This window comes from Ascaphus truei, chromosome 5 (genome assembly GCF_040206685.1).
Source record: "Ascaphus truei isolate aAscTru1 chromosome 5, aAscTru1.hap1, whole genome shotgun sequence".
Classification (NCBI taxonomy): domain Eukaryota; kingdom Metazoa; phylum Chordata; class Amphibia; order Anura; family Ascaphidae; genus Ascaphus; species Ascaphus truei.
In genome coordinates, this window is record NC_134487.1 from 61,975,561 (window position 1) to 61,993,760 (window position 18,200).

An 18,200-nucleotide genomic window follows, 5' to 3' on the forward strand; every position below is an offset into this window, starting at 1 on the left:
AAAGGACCGTAAGGTCCGAAACGTTGCTTCTTGTTTCTGTGATTACCCCCTGATGCCTGTGTTACTTCATTAAATTGTATTTTTTGAATTTGTGAGTGCTCCAGATTCTTTGATATTGAGAATTTATCTATTTTTTTTTTGCTGAATGGTGATTCTGGCCGCACTGTGAGCACCACGACTGATCAGATAAGTCTTTTCCTTTTACTTTTTCCCTTTGAGTTCCCTGAACATTCTTGCTATTGTTATATATATATATAAAATCAAAGACCAGCTATGGTTAGGATAAGTCCTAGTTAATGAAAGCATAAAACATCTACAGAGAACCTCTATTTACGAACAACCAACTTGCATTCCCTATTGAGACCAAAGTTACTCAGGGCTTAAAGCAGCAATATATTAAAAATCCTATATGTACAATTTTTAGTGAGTTTTAACGTGTTACACTTTATCGGGTTGCTACTGTACTGTAGATCAACCATTTACTGTACAAAGGCACAGCATATTTTTTTATAGGCAATCGTATAGTGGGCCCGTGGAAGCAGGATCTTTGCCATTTTACGTTTGTGCACCCAGAGCATCACTTTGTAGTAGCTTTTTGTATGTATTTCCACCTTTCTCAGGAATGGGAATGTGATCAATACAGATGGGCCTCAATTCACCTGCACCCTGCGTATCACTTGGAGCGGGTGGACCGCGGCCCCAGTACAGCCGTGATGATGGCCAAGTGCAGTGAAGGGTTAATTTCCCATAAGGATTAATGCAGTGGGGGTGCCTGCTGCTGAATGGAACTCCTGCTGCGTTAATCTTACCTGGCCGTACACTGCTAGAAGAGCTGCGCGGAGAGAAGTGGTCCCTCTCTCTGTCTCCCTGCACAGCTCTTACAGGCGATTGTGCTATTTTTATTTTTAGTACATTGGATTGAAGCAGGGTGTCTCTGGAGCTCAACCACATTAATTTCAGGTCAGGGGACCCCCTGCTTTCCGAGGTAGTGGCCTGTGCCAGTGTCTGTTGCAAGTTTAAATCTCCCGCGTCATGGCCCACGTACCTGGGACATTTAAACTTGCAGGAGATACCGGCTCCCCATACCGGGGCCTGTACTTTGGGAAGCAGGGGGTCCCGGGACCTGAAAGTAATGGGGTTAAGCTCCGGAGACCCCCTGCTTCAATCCAATGTAATAAAAATAAAATAAAAGCACGGCTTTGTTACCTTAATGGCTAACCACTAAGGTAATGAAGGGGTTAAACACCAGAGCCCAGTTTTTTGGGAGGAGAGGGGGTGGGTGAAGGGTGTAGTTGCCCCAGGGTGGGTAGTTATGTCTCATGGGTGGGTAGCGTGCCGGGTTAACCCCTTAATTACCTTATTGATTATTACTTCTAAGGTAATTAAGGCGTTAACCCTTCGCGCTAGCACCCTGTGAGTCCTAACCACCCACCCCGGGGCAACTATCCCCTTCACCCACCCACTTTACCCCCCAACATCACACACAGGAATGAGCAATAGCCTTATTAGCCAAATATGGCTAATAGCGCTTTTACCAATTCAAATATACAGTACAATAAAATACAAATTACCGGAATAAATGTTTTACTTACCCCAGTACTGTATATTTGAATGGGTAAAGCGCTATTAGCCATATTTGGCTAATAGGAATATTGCCCATTCCTGTGTTGGGGTAGAGGGGGTGGGTGAAGGGGTTAGTTAACCTATGATGGGTGGTTAGGCCTCCCAGGAATGTTTTGTGGAGGGTTAACCCCTTTAATACCTTAGCGATTAGTCACTAAGGTAATGAGGCTCTGAATTTATTTAAAAAACAAAAACAAAAATGTATAACATACAGTAGGATTCAAGCAGGGTGTCTCCGGAACTGAACCGTATTACTTTCAGTTTCGGGAACCCCTGGCTTATGGAGGTAGAGACTCCAATATGGGGTGCCAGTATCTACTGCAAGTTTAAATGTCCTGCTTCACGTGACAGGGACATTTACACTTCCAGGAGATACCGGCACCAGATACGGAGGCCTGTACTTCCAGAAGCAGAGGGTCCCTGGACCTGAAAGTAATACGGTTCAGATCCGGAGATGTCCTCCTCACTTCTCTCAGACCCAGGAATGTACTGCACCACTGCAAAGAGAAATCTACACTGGGATTTTTCCTCTGTAATCAGTTTCATGCTATTGTTGGAAGATTGTGGGACCTATGTAACCGCTTGGGAGGTCATCAAGAGTTCGGAGGGCCGATCCTGGGTCCCTTAGGCCCCCATTCCCCTCCCAAGCTGGAGCCCCTGGAATGTGCCCAGTCATCCCGGGTGGTACTTATGCCACTGTCCAAAGAGAGATTTTCTGGATGTTGGAACTTAAAGCTCCATAGGGAATGCAAGTGGCAAGCATTCTTCTAAATTCCTCATTATTATGTTATGTTATGGTTGTTCTTACAATGTGTTATATGCAGCTGTTTTATACTTTCATTAACTAGGACTTATCCTCACCATATCTGTTATTTTCTGTATATGCTGTAGCCAGATGATGTATAATTGTATACGGTATATAATGTGTTGTAATGGTATACAACGTTAGGGGTGGATAGAGGTTATTTAAACCATGCCCATCCCATTATGAGCCCCAGATGAAGGTTTCATTTCTATGCCAAAACAGATGGGGCGGTATGGCCATGAGTCAGCTGTTCTCTCGTTTTTTTTAAGAGTGCAGTAATAAAAGATTGGACTTTTTAACATACTCATGGTGTCTATTTACAAATGGTTGCATTGTTCTCTTTATCTTCCAAGTTTTCTTATTACTTCAATTTCTATACAAAACGAAATATCAGATTGTCTAACAAGGCGAATGGAGATACCGCATTTAAAATATCCTTCAGTCTCTTTCGATCAATTACCCCAGCATAACTGTACTCAGCATTCTGGTCTTGGCACGTAAAAATAAACGTTTATTTTGAAGATAAATACTCGCGTACAAAATGGCGGTGACATGAAATAAGTTAGGATATTTTCAAAGAGGGTTGCATATTATTCTGTTCCTGAGAAAAATACTTATGTTTCTCATCTTGGTATCATGATGTTAACCCGTATCTCCTTTATCCTGGTGTTAACCCTCTCACATCCTTTTGGTGTAATACCTCTGTCCTTCACTTGCTTCACACGGCTGGATATTTATCCAGATAATATCCCTTAGTCAGCATTTGCTTCTACTAATTCTATTACCAGATAAGGTCCTACAGCTCAAAACTGATCTCATCTGATGAGGAACTGCCCACCTCCATAGAAGTTTATTACAAAGTATGGAAAGATCACAGAGCTTCTGGTCCCTCAAGACCATAAGAATGCTATTTGGAGAATGGTACTTTCAAACCCTGCTAGTCTGTTCCAAGGCTGCTCAGGTTTTAAGGATAGCATAGGTGCCTCAGTCGAAGTCTGAACCACTGAGTGAGACACCTGTGCTGAAGCTTGGATATCCTTAAACCTGACCTATTGGGGGATCTTGAAAACTGGAGTTGAACACCACTGGTCTATTTGACCGAGCCTTGTTCTGGGTGTCCCAGGTAAAAACCTTGGAAATACACCAACTAATAATCACAAAGAGAATCCTGGATTGACTAACTTTGATCGGCAGGGTTTCACATAGTTTCCCAGACTCTAAAAGAATGAAAGACCTGAGTGCCGACCAATCAGAGCAAGGATGCTCTGTGCTGACCAATCACAGCACGAATAATACGTTGACCAATCACAGTGAGGTAGCCACTGGATAGGATAGGAACGATGGGGCAGTGGGAGGTGACAGTGCTTTAGGAAAGCCCACAGAGGTGGGCTTAAGGTGAGTGGAAAATTGAAACTGACCACTTGAAACTGAGTCAGTTGGAGCTGAGACCCAGGCCTCAGTTTACAGTTACAGCCTGACACCCTCTATAGAGAGAGATACCTCAGAGTCTGGTATAAACAATGGCTCCGCTCTTAGTCACAGTTCCCCAGGCAAGAGTAAACACCGCTTCCCACTCCAACAGTATCCCAAGCACTTCACCCACATTTATATAGCGGGCCCTGATTTCTTTGTATGCTGGCTGGCTAAGTGAAGTACCCACCCGAGCACACAACGGAGTCATTTAAATACATGACATTATATATGCATAGGGGAAGAAGCTGTTACACGGCACACAGTATCAAACACATCCGCAATTCTGGCCACATTAAGATTGTACAATATGCCAGAAACATGGCATCCATCTTGACTAGTAGGAGAAATGGCTGGGCTTAATCTTTAATACGCTGCCCACATTGCCCCTACCGTCACACCGCGCCTGAAGTATAAAATGGAGCCAGGAGACAGAGCGGCATTAAAACACAACCTACACAGGAACGGAATGATTAAATTAGCAGGTCCCAGGTGAGAGAATTTTTTTTCCCCCTCTAAATCTCACTCTACACATTGTAGTGAAGACCCATGGTGGATACAGTTATATATTGCTCATGTCTAATGCTTCTTATTAGCATAAATGGGGAATATTTATAAATGGTGTAAAAATCTATAAGATAAAGGAGACTTTTGGTTTACATCCTTTAATCAAATAATGCCGAGCCTGTTAACCACGTCAAGGTAAGGTTTAGCAGGTCCCTACGCTAAATGCATACTAATGCTATGTGAAATACACCCAGAAGGGGTTAATATATCCAAGCATATGCTTATATAACATAGAGCAGTTAAAAACTTGTATATACCAGTGAAGATATTCACATGTCTGCAAGTAAAGTGAATAGTGAAAAGTGATCAAAGGATGTAAACCAAAAGTCTCATTTATCATATAGATTTTTACACCATTTATATATATTTCCCATTTACTGCTATCCGAAAGGGAGAAGCGCAGGGATTCACTATCTGTTTTTCATGATTGTACCATGGCCATATAATAAACATCTTATTTCAGTTCGGTGGCTGCAAGATGGGTTTGTTTGCCAGCATTTTCCCAGGTCAGCAGTAAATACAACTTCAACCATCAAAAGATTGTTACATGCACATAATATGTTTGCTATATGTGTTACATTACAGGTGTCACGGGAGACTCCTGTGGCAGGTAGGATCTCGGTGGCCGGAACAGCACGAGCGTAGTAGGGGTCACAAGCAGGGGTCCGAGGCAGGTGGCAGGTAGCGAAGTCAGGTAACAAGCAGGGGTCCGAGGCAGGCGGCAGGTAGCGAAGTCAGGTAACAAGCAGGGGTCCGAGGCAGGCGGCAGGTAGCGAAGTCAGGTAACAAGCAGAGGTCGGCAACGAGGAGACTGGAACAGGACAGGCGGGGCAGGACAGGGACTGAGAACAGGGAGCAGGGACTGAGACCGGGGAGCAGGAACAAACAGGGACAAGCCAGATTACTAGCAAGGGCTTTTACTGTGAACAGACTCAAATACAGGTACAGGTACAGGAACAGATCAGGAATCAAAGACAGAGGCATGTGCATACTGTAGGAGTCTGACTTGAAGCAAAAGCAACAGACAGGAAGCAGAGCTATAAAGGACAGAGACAGGAGCAACAAGAAGACAGACAGGCAGACAGAGGAACCCAGAGGAAACAGAAGGCAGCAGCACACCCAGTGGACAAAGAAGCTATGGCTAGGCAGGAGGTCTAGGTGACCCTGACATTACTCCCCCTTCTCGAGAGCGTTCTCCAGACGATCCTCCAGGCTCTTCCTGGAGGCCTTGATGAAAAGTGGACACAAGGTGACCCACCTCTGGTGGTTTGTCAGCGGGCAGAGGGTACTCCACAGGTACATTGGTTGCTGCAAAGAACCTCCGAATGGGTGCGTTCAACCCAAAAGCAGGGATAGAGACATCAGGAATGTCGGCATCAAGGACGGCTGCAGCTTTTCCACATGAGTCATTGGGGACACAGAGTTCGCTCTCCATGGTCTCCTCTTGCGACTGCCGTTTCATGGCACCACCCAATGAAAAACCAGCTATTCGAGTTTTCAGCTCTTGAAGCTGTCCTTCTGCACTTCTTTTCCCACTCAAAGCAGTTGTCAGTTCAACTCTTTTGGAGTTGAGTCGCGACTCCATATCTCCCAGCTGACTCAGAGTAAAGCTTAGATATGTTGCATCTTCTTCATTTCTGATCTGCAGCTGCCGGTACTCCTCCCGGGCATTGTACAGCTCCAGCTGGACCTTATCACGGGCTGTGTGGTACAATAATTTGCAGGCATCAGCCATTTTGACCTCATAGCGCTGTGTCAGGCCAGCCACTTGACAGACGGACACCTTCTCTCTCTCCTTTTTGGCAAGCTGTGTCTTGAGCTCAGCGATCTGCGCCTGCAGCGCTGTGAGTTGCTGAGATGTGTGTTCAGTTGCTAACTGTAGCTCTTCCTCCAGCGAGGCTCTGGTTATGCTCAGTGTGGCCTTCAGCTCCTCATGCTGTTCTTTGGGGACACACTGGGTACTCAAATAATCTTGCAGCATCTTTATTTTGTAGGCAGTCTGGAAACTTTCTTCCTGCAGAACTCGCTGCTTTTCTTCAGCATTCACCCATTTCTCCTTGGTGTCCTGCAGATGTGTACGCAGTTCTCGCAGCTGACTCTGCAGCATATTTTCTGCTTGTGTGCGCCGCTCCAGGGAGACACGTTCTTCTTGCAGCACTCTCTCTGCATTCTGCAGTGCTGTCTGCACGTCTAACTTTTCCTGGGCCAACTGTTTCTTCTCCTCTCCTAATTCATGGAGTTTCTTATCTCCTTCTCTGACTTGGACATAGAGATTCTTGCACTCTTGGGTTACAGTTTCAAAACTGATATTTAACTCTTTGAAGATTTCTCTCAATGAACATAGTTCTGTGTTGAAGTGGCAACTCTTCTCCTTAGTGGCTTCCAGCTCTGTAGTAAGCCTGTGAACCTCTTTCTGAGATGCTTCCAGTGCTGCGTCAACTTGAGCCATGAAAGTCTGGTACTGGGCAGAATCAGCGTAGGCCTTCTCCAGCTTACTTGACAAGATCACCCTGTCATTCTCCAACTGATATTTTTCTTTTTCCCAGTCACCCTCTGCTTTTTCCAGCGCTAATTGCATCCTTGACTTTTCTTCTATCAATAGTCTCTTCTCCTCTTCTGATTCATGGAGTCTTTTATCTCCTTCACTGGCTTGGACAGAGAAGTTCTTACTCATTTGGTTTATAGTTTCAAACCTACTATTTAACTCTTCGGAGGCGTCTCTCATAGAACGTATCTCTGTTTTCAAGTAGCATCTCTCCTCCCGAACGACTTCCATCTCTTTTTTGAAGTAGCAAATCTCCTCCTGGGAGATTTTAAGTTCTGTATTAAGCCTGTTAATTTCCTTCATAGAGATTTCCAGGAATTCGTTACTTTTAGAAGCGAGGCGCCGATTCTCAGCAGCATCAGCATATGCCTTCTCCAGCTCACCTGACATGACATCCAGGTCACTCTCCAACTGGTGCTTTTCTTTTTCCTGGAGAACACACTTAGCAATTGCTGAGGAAAGACAGCTCTGTAGTGCAGCGTTGGCTTCTTGCTCCTTATCTAAACGTCCATAAAGACAATCAATAGCTTTCTGTGCAGCTTGAAGCGTCTGAGTAGGGGCATCTTTCTTTTCTTCCACTATTCTTGGGATACGTCTGTGAGTTGCCTTAAGCTGCAGCATATCTCTTTCATCAAATGCAGACTCTGAGGTTAAATTTTCATTCTTAATTCCTTCTGCAACTTCCACAGTAATGCCTCCCTTCCTTTTCTTCTTCTTCCTTGCTTTGAGAAGCTCTGAAGAATCAGTGGTACTGTGTTCACATTTACTGCTCAAGACTGTTTGAGTGGGAGCCATAATTTCAGACATGGGGAAACCACACTTCCCAAGAAACCCGTAAAGAGGAAATGTGTTTTTAAAGCAGAAGCATAAGAATGAACAACAGGACTATTAGACACAGAGAGACACAAGATAGGAGAGCTGACCTTTTGAGACTTTAGCATCAGTCACAGAGATTTATAAATGCAAGGAAAAAACATAGACAGTGAAACCTGTAGTTATATCTGAAACTTTAGAAATCAGGCGTAGGGATATCATACAGACAGAGAGAACCTGCAGTTTAAATCTGAAACTTTAGACATCAGACATAGGAATATCAGACAGAGAACCTTGCAGTTAAATCTGAATCCCTTGATATCAGGCGTAGGGATATCACAGGTTACAGAGAAACAAACTTTAGGGGAACTTGCAGGTAAACCTGAAACCTTAGAACCAATCATAGGAAGAACTACAGATTGCTGTGATTTTTCCTGCATGCAGTAACAAAATAATGGAAGCACTCTTGTCTTTTGAAATGGGAACCCTGTGAACAGCAGTGATCCAACCAGGGATGCAGAGACAAGCCTTGTCCAGGAAATGAAAAGTCAGAGTCTAAAAAGGTGGCAACAGGTACTGTAAGGGTTAACCCAGGCACTGCACAAAAAGAAAAATCTCAAAGAAAGCTGCAATAGTCTCTGCAGCAACAGTTCTAGTCTCAGCAAAAATGTTTTTTTTTTTTTCTCGTTATGAACGCAATAATTCTTGCAGAACACTTAGCAGCAAAAAAAAACCTTCCCAACTGGGATTTTCCAAAAAAGAAACGAAAGTACTTATCTTCAACCATGTGGATGTGGTCTGCTGCAGCAGGCAGGAAAGGGTGCAGGCAGAAGAAGAATCTGTTCCAGCGAGATCCAGAAGTGGCCTTTGCTTTCTGTCACGGGAGACTCCTGTGGCGGGTAGGATCTCGGTGGCTGGAACAGCACGAGCGTAGTAGGGGTCACAAGCAGGGGTCCGAGGCAGGCGGCAGGTAGCGAAGTCAGGTAACAAGCAGGGGTCCGAGGCAGGCGGCAGGTAGCGAAGTCAGGTAACAAGCAGGGGTCCGAGGCAGGCGGCAGGTAGCGAAGTCAGGTAACAAGCAGGGGTCCGAGGCAGGCGGCAGGTAGCGAAGTCAGGTAACAAGCAGAGGTCGGCAACGAGGAGACTGGAACAGGACAGGCGGGGCAGTACAGGGACTGAGAACAGGGAGCAGGGACTGAGACCGGGGAGCAGGAACAAACAGGGACAAGCCAGATTACTAGCAAGGGCTTTTACTGTGAACAGACTCAAATACAGGTACAGGAACAGGAACAGATCAGGAATCAAAGACAGAGGCATGTGCATACTGTAGGAGTCTGACTTGAAGCAAAGGCAAAAGCAACAGACAGGAAGCAGAGCTATAAAGGACAGAGACAGGAGCAACAAGAAGACAGACAGGCAGACAGAGGAACCCAGAGGAAACAGAAGGCAGCAGCACACCCAGTGGACAAAGAAGCTATGGCTAGGCAGGAGGTCTAGGCGACCCTGACAACAGGATTTATTAAATATACAGATGTATATTAGGCCTTCATATGTACTGTAAGGCACAATGCGCAAATATTGTACTTACCTGAAAGTGTTACAAGAAGCCTACTAAATACACAAAACAAGAGTGTAATTGACACTATTTAAATTATTAGCCCGCAACTTCAATGTTCATATGTAGCACACGTTATTACCCTCGTTACTGCCAGTAATCTCAAGAAATTACGCAGAAAATATTGCGTGTATTAAAGAGAACGCATATATTACCATTGTTTTTAATGGAACCATGGTTTTTCTTGTAAGTATACATATTTAACAGCACCTCGGTCGAGGTATATCGAATCAATAAATAAACGAAGGTGTGGTGCAAGGAAACGGAGAGGGACACTAATTACCTCCAAAGTCACAATACAGAACACAGGGGGAGTTCCCAGCACTCAATAAAGAATATAAATGCAAACGACATTGGGTGATATGCCAAAAATAAAATGTTTTTACTGTACTGATGATCATACAATGTATAGGAAAGAGGATACACATGTTGCAAACAATTGTAACTGACAGTGATGGCTAAGGTATAACAAAGTAACCCATCAAGATTATCCACATATGGAGGCAAATCAACACACTAAGTGTAATGGGAGAAAAAAGGATACATAGAGGAGGGAGATAAGGTAAGGAAAAAAGAGGAGGGAAGGAGGGGATGGGGAAAAACAGGGGAATAAGGGGGGCAACGTTTCGGGGCTCCTGGCCCATTCCCAAAGACCACAATGATCCAGTTACTTCCCTTACCCCTGTAAGAACAGGAACTCCCTGAATTAAAAGCAATGACCAGGCTGAAGTAATGATGGAAGTAGCAAAACGCACTTAGAATAATAATCTCCCAGCTGGGTATAATGAAAAAAATGCAAAAAGATAACAGTGACGCTCCCTATCAATATGACATACAGTATGTTAATACAATAGCTCTGACCTATCTAAGAGATCAGAGCTATAGCCTCTTGAATAAAAAATATATGTATAATACAATAAAAAGCCAAAAGATAATATCAATTATATAATGAAACAAATGACAGCAAAGGCACCTAACAGAAGTTAGTAACAACATCAGCCCAGAAATTGCCAATCCTAAATAGCCCAACCGAGTCCTATGACTAATGTTCTCACAGAGTAAAGTTGTAACAAACAGAGTAACCAATTACAGAAATCAAACCAGCAGAGGTTGAAGTTCTACATGACGCCTGCAATCAACAGTGCGCGCGCCGGTTTAAGTCCGCGTCTAAGTGGCGTCATTGGGGGGTGGACACCTCTGCGGCATGCATTAATTGGACAGCAACGTACACAGAGTGTATTCTAACATACTGATTCCTAGAAAATAATATGCGAGTCAAATTGAAGATTAGTATTCTACCAATGAGATAGCAACACATAATTCAAGTGGGTGTTTAAATAGCAGCATTAGGAAGACCGGTAACACTAATCCCGAAGATGCTTAGGCAAAATGCGTTGAATTGGGGAGCCTGAGGGAGTGGTGAAAGTGCTGCGTGAGTCCAGCTGATCCAGTTTCCGTAAGAGCCATCACCAGAAGTGACGTGGAGACTGTGGAAATGCCCTGGAAGAGCGAGGAGGACGCCACAGACTAGGGTTCCCTGAACTATATTCATTGCACATTTGTAATGTGCCAAATGTGAGTGCACATTTTAGATGTTTTTAAGTTAGCTATTTTTTCAGCATGTTTTTTTTTTTTTAACCTTTTTTTAAATGATACATAGAGCAGCAGGAGTCCTAACTGTATCACAAACAAACATGGTGACGCATGAGGTCACTTACGGTTGTCATTTTTGGCATTAATAGAGTACAGCAAAATACTAGATTCTATCTGGTCCATAGTCTCTTGCAGTTCACTATATTTATAGTTTTCTACCAGGGCTGTATCAGTAATTGTAAAAAAAAAAAAATTGGCCTATTGCAAACCTGAAAAAGTACTTGATGAAATATGTTTCCTGACCTGCGGCAATCCAATTCCCCCCCCTCTATCACATAGCAGTATAGTTTACAGTTTCTACCTTTGCTAATTGTGTGGTAGACCAGTCTTTGGACAAGGAAAAATGCCTGGCAGGGTTTTGTTTTTTCCTTAAAGATGTCAGTCTGTAAGGCTAAATAAACCCAGCAGGCACTACATAAAGACACTGAGTATTCTTATAATCCAATCCTTTTATGCCTGAGATAATCTGCATATTATGTGCTTGTTGCACACAAAAAAGTTCTGTATTCCTACAACATTGTGTTGCATGTGATATAATCAAACGTATTAAGAATTTTTGCTAGAATAGAATTTAATGCTTTGGCATTTTTTAGCATTATATAATATCTGACATGCATTGATAGATTTTCTCAGTAGATGCAAATATCACCTTTTAGATTAATAGTGTCTAATTGTTATAATATCACAAGGTATTTGCTGAATCTGCAACAAATAATGGGCATTACTATAACAATTACCTTTGTTATCTTCAAGTCTGGCTTAAAACGTCTTTCCATCTACTTACCAGAACTCCTGTATCATTGAATTTAAATTTAAGAGAAAAGATGAGGAGTACAAAGTGATTGTACACCAAAGAAAATTCACTTAAATGCACACTACCAATCTAAAATATAACTTTTAAAACTGTTATATACTTAAAACATATATTACTGAAGGAAATGTGTAAAAAAGAATAAAAAATAAATTAAACCACGTAACATATGCACCAAAATCACCTCTCGTGTATAAACACTCCAAAACACAGTTGAAAATGTTAGAGGCTACAAAGGTGAAAACAGCCAGGGTGAGCAAAGCAAGCCCACGACAACAGTAACTAGCCCAATAGATGAATAAAGGAAGTTAGCAGTAGGGATGGAACACTATATTAGCCTTAAATAGATGGTAAATCCAGGTGGTTAATACCAATGTACATAAAGAACCATTCCCTCACTGTTAAACTATTGTTATATATAGGGCTATACTGGGGAATTGACTGACAAACACTGTTTAAAACAGCCCCATAACGGAGGCAATTGTCCCTGACGAAGCTCCGTAATAGGAGGGAAACGTGCGTTGGGCGCGTGATGATGTCATCAGCCTCCGTTATGTGGCTGTTTTAAACAGTGTTTGTCAGTTAGTTCCTCAGTATAGTCAGTTCCTCAGTATAGCCCTCTATATAACAATAGCTACTGTTGTGGTGGGCTTGCTTTGCTCACCCTGGCTGTTTGCACATTTGTAGCCTCTAACACTCCATTTTCAACTGTGTTTTGGAGTGTTTATACACGAGAGGTGATTTTGGTGCATATGTTACTTGGTTTAATTTATTTTTATTTATCACTTTGTACTCCTCATCTTTTCCCTGATTCACTTTCAGTTCACAGTTGCACCTACTTTCAATTATCGATTACATTTGTTGATTATTTTCCACATCACAATTAGTATGGTTTAGTTGATCACTTACAAACCCTCCCCCCCCCCCCCCCCTTTGTTCTTTAATTTAAATGTAAGAGTCATTTCTTTTGGCAAAGTAGAGTCTTGGATATACTGAAAAAGAAATGGCACTAGATCATTGAAAAACTCAGAAAGTTGCGGCAAGTTGTAAGAACTGCAAGGGGTTGCAGACGTTGACATACATACTACTACAATACTGTAGCATATTATTTATTTATAACAACATTTATATAGCGCCCTTATCCAGAGAGCTGTACATTGATTCGTAAAACTTGTTTGGTTGATGGGCAGGGTTGGGAACATTATGGACCGGGCTATGGGTTGGGAGCATTTACAAGCTTGCTTGGTGGACAGGGGATGGGGTAAGGTCTCTGGATTTAATCTGGTCGGTTACATGGTGATGGGTCTGACAGTGGGGACAATGGTGTCAATTGGATCTATGAGGTGGGTGACTTTGGAGGGTTTTGGAAGGGGTGAGGGTATGGGAGATCATGGGCATTGGGGAGGGTGGGGTGAAGGAGGGGATTGGAAAGAAGGTTAATGGGGGATCATGGAACGTGATGGAAAATGTATTTATTTATAACAACATTTATATAGCACTGTGGCAGGACAGCCTGTAGCCGAGGTCAGGGAACAGTCCACACGTATAGTTTCAGGATAAATAAAAACGTTCAGTGGCTTTATTTCTCCACAGTAACATAACATGTGGTTACACTGTCCCTTTAACAAAATAAATCCTGCTCCACTTTGGGAGAAAAACTGACTAATAACACAGCAGACCTATCTAGCAGGCTGGCTGGCTAAACCAGAACCAAACCATAAGGGTACTTTAAGCAGTCAGTAAACAAATGAATAATCCTTACTTTAGTTAAAGTAGTCTTTGGTGAAATCCCTCTGGCTAAGGGCTCACGCAGCAGTGTGCTTCTCTCTCTCTCTCTCTCTGGCAGCTACTGCCAGTCACATGATCCTTTATCTACCTTGCTGGCTCTCAGGAGTCAGCTAAAGAGTTCTGCTTTCCTAACTTCCACCTGAGTTAACCCTTATGAGTGCTGGATGAAGCACTCAGACATATGTCTCCCAGGCGTAACTGATAGGAGTTGACTTCACTCTGTCACAAGCACCCTTATCCAGAGCACTGTACATTAGTTTTTACAATTATATTTAATTATATTAAAAGTAGAAGTCCAAGGTGTAATTCTAAATTCGAAAAACCTGGAGCCTCAAGTAATCATAAACAAATACCATTGGAAATGTTTTGAACCACCGCATCAAATGTTCCAATATCTGCTTACAGATGTGGCCAATGTCTTTGCAATGATTGGCACGCTCCTGCAGGTGAAATGGTGCCATAGCCTCGCCCCCTTCATGCGCGCAGCTGATTCAAAGCAGTGGCCGCTTGACCTACATCTGCACTTTACTCAGTCTTTTTAAAGTCATAAAATCTTTTACTGTTGATGGTAAGCTCTCATTGAGCATTATACTGCATTGCCAGTTGCAATGTCCAGCTACATGGCTTTCATGGAAGGGTTGATGACCAGAGTTATGCTATGGTAGGTTTGTTAGTATACAGTATGCAGATTTTAGTGAGAGAACAGCTTATTATACCGATGGCCTTTTCCTAGACATACTGTACATTTTGTCACCCTAAACACATTTGCTTATTTGTATCTTATTTTTATTTGAATATTTTTTATTTTATGAAAACCAATGTTAAAGATATAGAGATGGGTTACAGAAATGGAAGGAAAGGGGACAGGTGAGGGGAGGGGGAGAGGTACATTGGTACAATTACAAAATGCAATAATTTCATCCAATTTATACAGCCTACTAAAAATTTATTTAATTTCAAATCATAAAATCTACTAAGTTGCATTTAACTTTACAATTTATACAGTATGTCAGAGAACAGACCACATAATTATTTGGATACTGTATATAAGTAGTTATGAGTAGATGGAATTCGTCCAAGGGGCCCAGATGTTATAAAAGTTATCATATGTTCCTGAGAGGTAGCTAGATAGCTTTTCCATTAGAATGGCATTAATTCTATTTATAATATACTCTATTGGTGGGGGGACAGTCTGTTTCCAGTGGCTTGCTATGGAACATTTGCTAGCCGTAAGAATGTGAGATATTCATATTTTAGCATTTTTTTATGTTTGGAATATCCATGCTTACATTTAGACGGGCCATACAAGGGTCTTGAGGAATTCTTTATTTTTTAAGAAATGTTGCTTACAAGTATAATGTGATACATTGAAATACACATACAGTATGTCATCTTCTGCAGATGTGGCTTGTGAAATTATAGCCTTGCAATATACTGTGTCTTAGCCAGTCCATCGATTTTACAATGGCTACGGTACACCCCTATAGGGAATGTGCTGTTGTTGAATGGCATTAAGAAACAGAACATTTACGTACTATTTGTTTTGCTTGTAAAATGTCATGATAGCAGTTTGACCTGGAATTATCAGATAATGTTTTATTCTGTGTTAGCATTGGTATAGATTCTGAATAGTGTTTGTGAATGTGGTCATGGCTGTAGGTAGGAGAGCATGACCCATTGTCCCTACCCGTCAGAGAAGGAGCTTTAAACCCATACAGTACCTGTGACATCGAAGACTTCAGGAAAAGGGAATAGCATTACGACAATGTACCATTTTGTCTATAGTTTGTTTGCTAATTTCAAGTGTATAGTGTGTACTAGTGTTTCTAAAAGAGGATTAGAAGTATTGCAAATGTTTCTAAAATATACATCTAAATATATTTTAGGAATTAATTGTATGTGGCCCAGGGGCTTGCATAAAGACATTTACCGTGTGCCATGTCACAATTAATTGTAGTTTGAAATGTTGTCATCAATTGCCTCAGTGCTGTTTTTTTTTAGTGATGTGTATAATTAGCCTAGAATGTGATTACTTAATTGGAAGTGATTTAAAAGGAGTAGAATACATGATTTGTTGCAAAAACATACACAACAGCAAACTTTGCCTACATTCATAGTTTAATTTACTGTCTTGAGGTAATTTAAATGACATCTGTATTCAGTGTAAATATGGAAAGTGTAGCATAGTACTGTTTATTTGTCTATATAGTGTTTTTAAAAGTAGCTTTGGTGCATGGGAATGATTTTAGAACACCAGGAAAAGCTCTAATAGAGCTTAAGATACAATAAAAAATGAGTGTGAAAATATTTTTTCCCCTTTTGTAGCACTGTTGCCTAAACCCTGTGAAGTATCATCCATCTCCCATCCACACGGGTGAAAGATGACATTTACAAGTTCTGTAGATATCACGAAACCTTGTGGATTCACTATATCCGGGGTATCCAACTTCAGTCCTCAAGGGCAACCAACAGGTCAGGTATTCAGGATCTCTTTGCTTCAGCGCAGGTGACTCAATCAGTGGCTCAGTCAACTAATTGTCACCTGTGCTGAAGCAGGGATATCCTGTAAACTTTACATGTTGTTATCGCTTGAGGACTGGAGTTGGCTACCCCGGCCCTATCTCGTCTCATAGGTTCAATGTAGAAAAAAGAGAACAGCAGCGCACAGCCAGGGAGTCAAGTGGTTAAAAAATATATAAATTTATTGATCAAATGAACATCACCCTAGGGGGTAGTGCCAGCCTCCTACGCGTTTCGGCACTACTGGGTGATGTTGATTTGATCAATAAATGTATATATTTTTTGAACCACTTGACTCCCTGGCAGTGCGCTGCTGTTCTCTCTTTTTCTACATTGGATCTTCATATCAGTGGCTGGACACGCCACCAGGGACTCGTGGAGGCTCAGGAGTGGGTAAGAAATCAGCTTTATTTTCTATTATTGGAAATTGTGCTGTATACCAGTTTTAATTTAGTTTGGCTCCAATGAGTTAACTACAAGTGGATTGATCTTTCATCTGGCTGGTTTACTTCAGGAGGCACTTTATTATCAACTGACTGGTGATTCACATAAGCTACTTATATATATCCACTCCATAATAGAGCATTACTCCAGAGTCTGTATTAATATCATTGATATAGGACGGTATATATTCCGGACACTTTGGAGCACCCACTTCACCATATCTATATGGTCTCATAGGTTGACTAAAGGTGTGGGTATCATCTGTATTTTTCAGTGAATACAATCAATGAAATAATATATTCTAATCTGTTTAAGAGACTGAAAAGATTGAAGATTCTGAGGTTTTTCAGTGTCACAAAGATACAGACGAGCCAACGAGTATTCTAAAACTTGCCTTAAACTTGCCTTAAACTAGCCAGGTACATGCTAGGTACATTTCAGTGACATTTCTGCAGAGGCTAATGACCCATTGGATTAACAGCAGGGTTCCCTAGCAGTCCCATTCAAACTGAATGGGACTGCCAGCGACACCTGCTGTGTTAATCCGATGGGCCATTAGCCTCTGCAGAAATGTCACTGAAATGTTGCAGCATGTACCCAGCATGTACCTGGGTCTTTTTGGTAATTGCCACTGATTTGTTTTAGAATAACCATCTGCACTACAGTATTATGCAAACTAACTAACTTGCATTATAATTAAGCGAAGTCTGGAATGCTAAATCCAGTAGTGTGCTTAATTTATGTCGAGAGAAAAGAACATCTTTGATTTTATTTTATTGCTGTTTATCAAGTATAAAAACGTGTGACTATATTCAATGGAAATTCTGGAAAGTATTCTTTCACAAAAGTATGAACAGTAATTAACCCCCTACTTCCATCCCCACCCCACTAACCAAAATGGATTTGCTGCCAAGTTCAACTAATCTGCCATTTTTAAGGTTTGTTATACTGTATGGTTGAATATTTGTAACATCTAAAAAATAAAGTATCCACATCTGTCAGCCATGTCTTTCTACCTTTTTACTTGGTAATAATATGTAGTCCAAACCTGTTTGACATAAAGAAGAGAGCATTACTTTCTGAAGCCTGTTTCTAAAAATTATTTCCCAATAGTCTAAATTAAAAAGTGTCACCTATTATTGGATAACTTAGCAGGCTTTAAATGTGCGTGAACTATTTACAGGCATACCCCGGTTTAAGGACACTCACTTTAAGTACACTCGCGAGTAAGGACATATCGCCCAATAGGCAAACGGCAGCTTGCGCATGCGCCTATCAGCACATCCTGAACAGCAATACCGACTCCCTACCTGTACCGAAGCTGTGCGTAAGCAGGGAGACTATAGAGCCTGTTACAAATGTGTTATTTACATCAGTTATGCACGTATATGACGATTGCGGTACAGTACATGCATCGATAAGTGGAAAAAGGGAATGCTTCACTTTAAGTACATTTTCACTTTACATACATGCTCCGGTCCCATTGTGTACATTAATGTGGGGTATGCCTGTAGTTTACTAAAAAACATTTTGAATACTTTTTTTT

At 41.8% G+C, this 18,200-nt stretch overlaps 1 protein-coding gene across 15 annotated transcripts in view; it reads left to right on the forward strand.

Moving 5' to 3' along the window:
* Nucleotides 1-18,200, forward strand: part of CADPS2 (calcium dependent secretion activator 2) — a 516,545-nt gene that overhangs the window by 144,050 nt on the left and 354,295 nt on the right. The window lies entirely within an intron of this gene.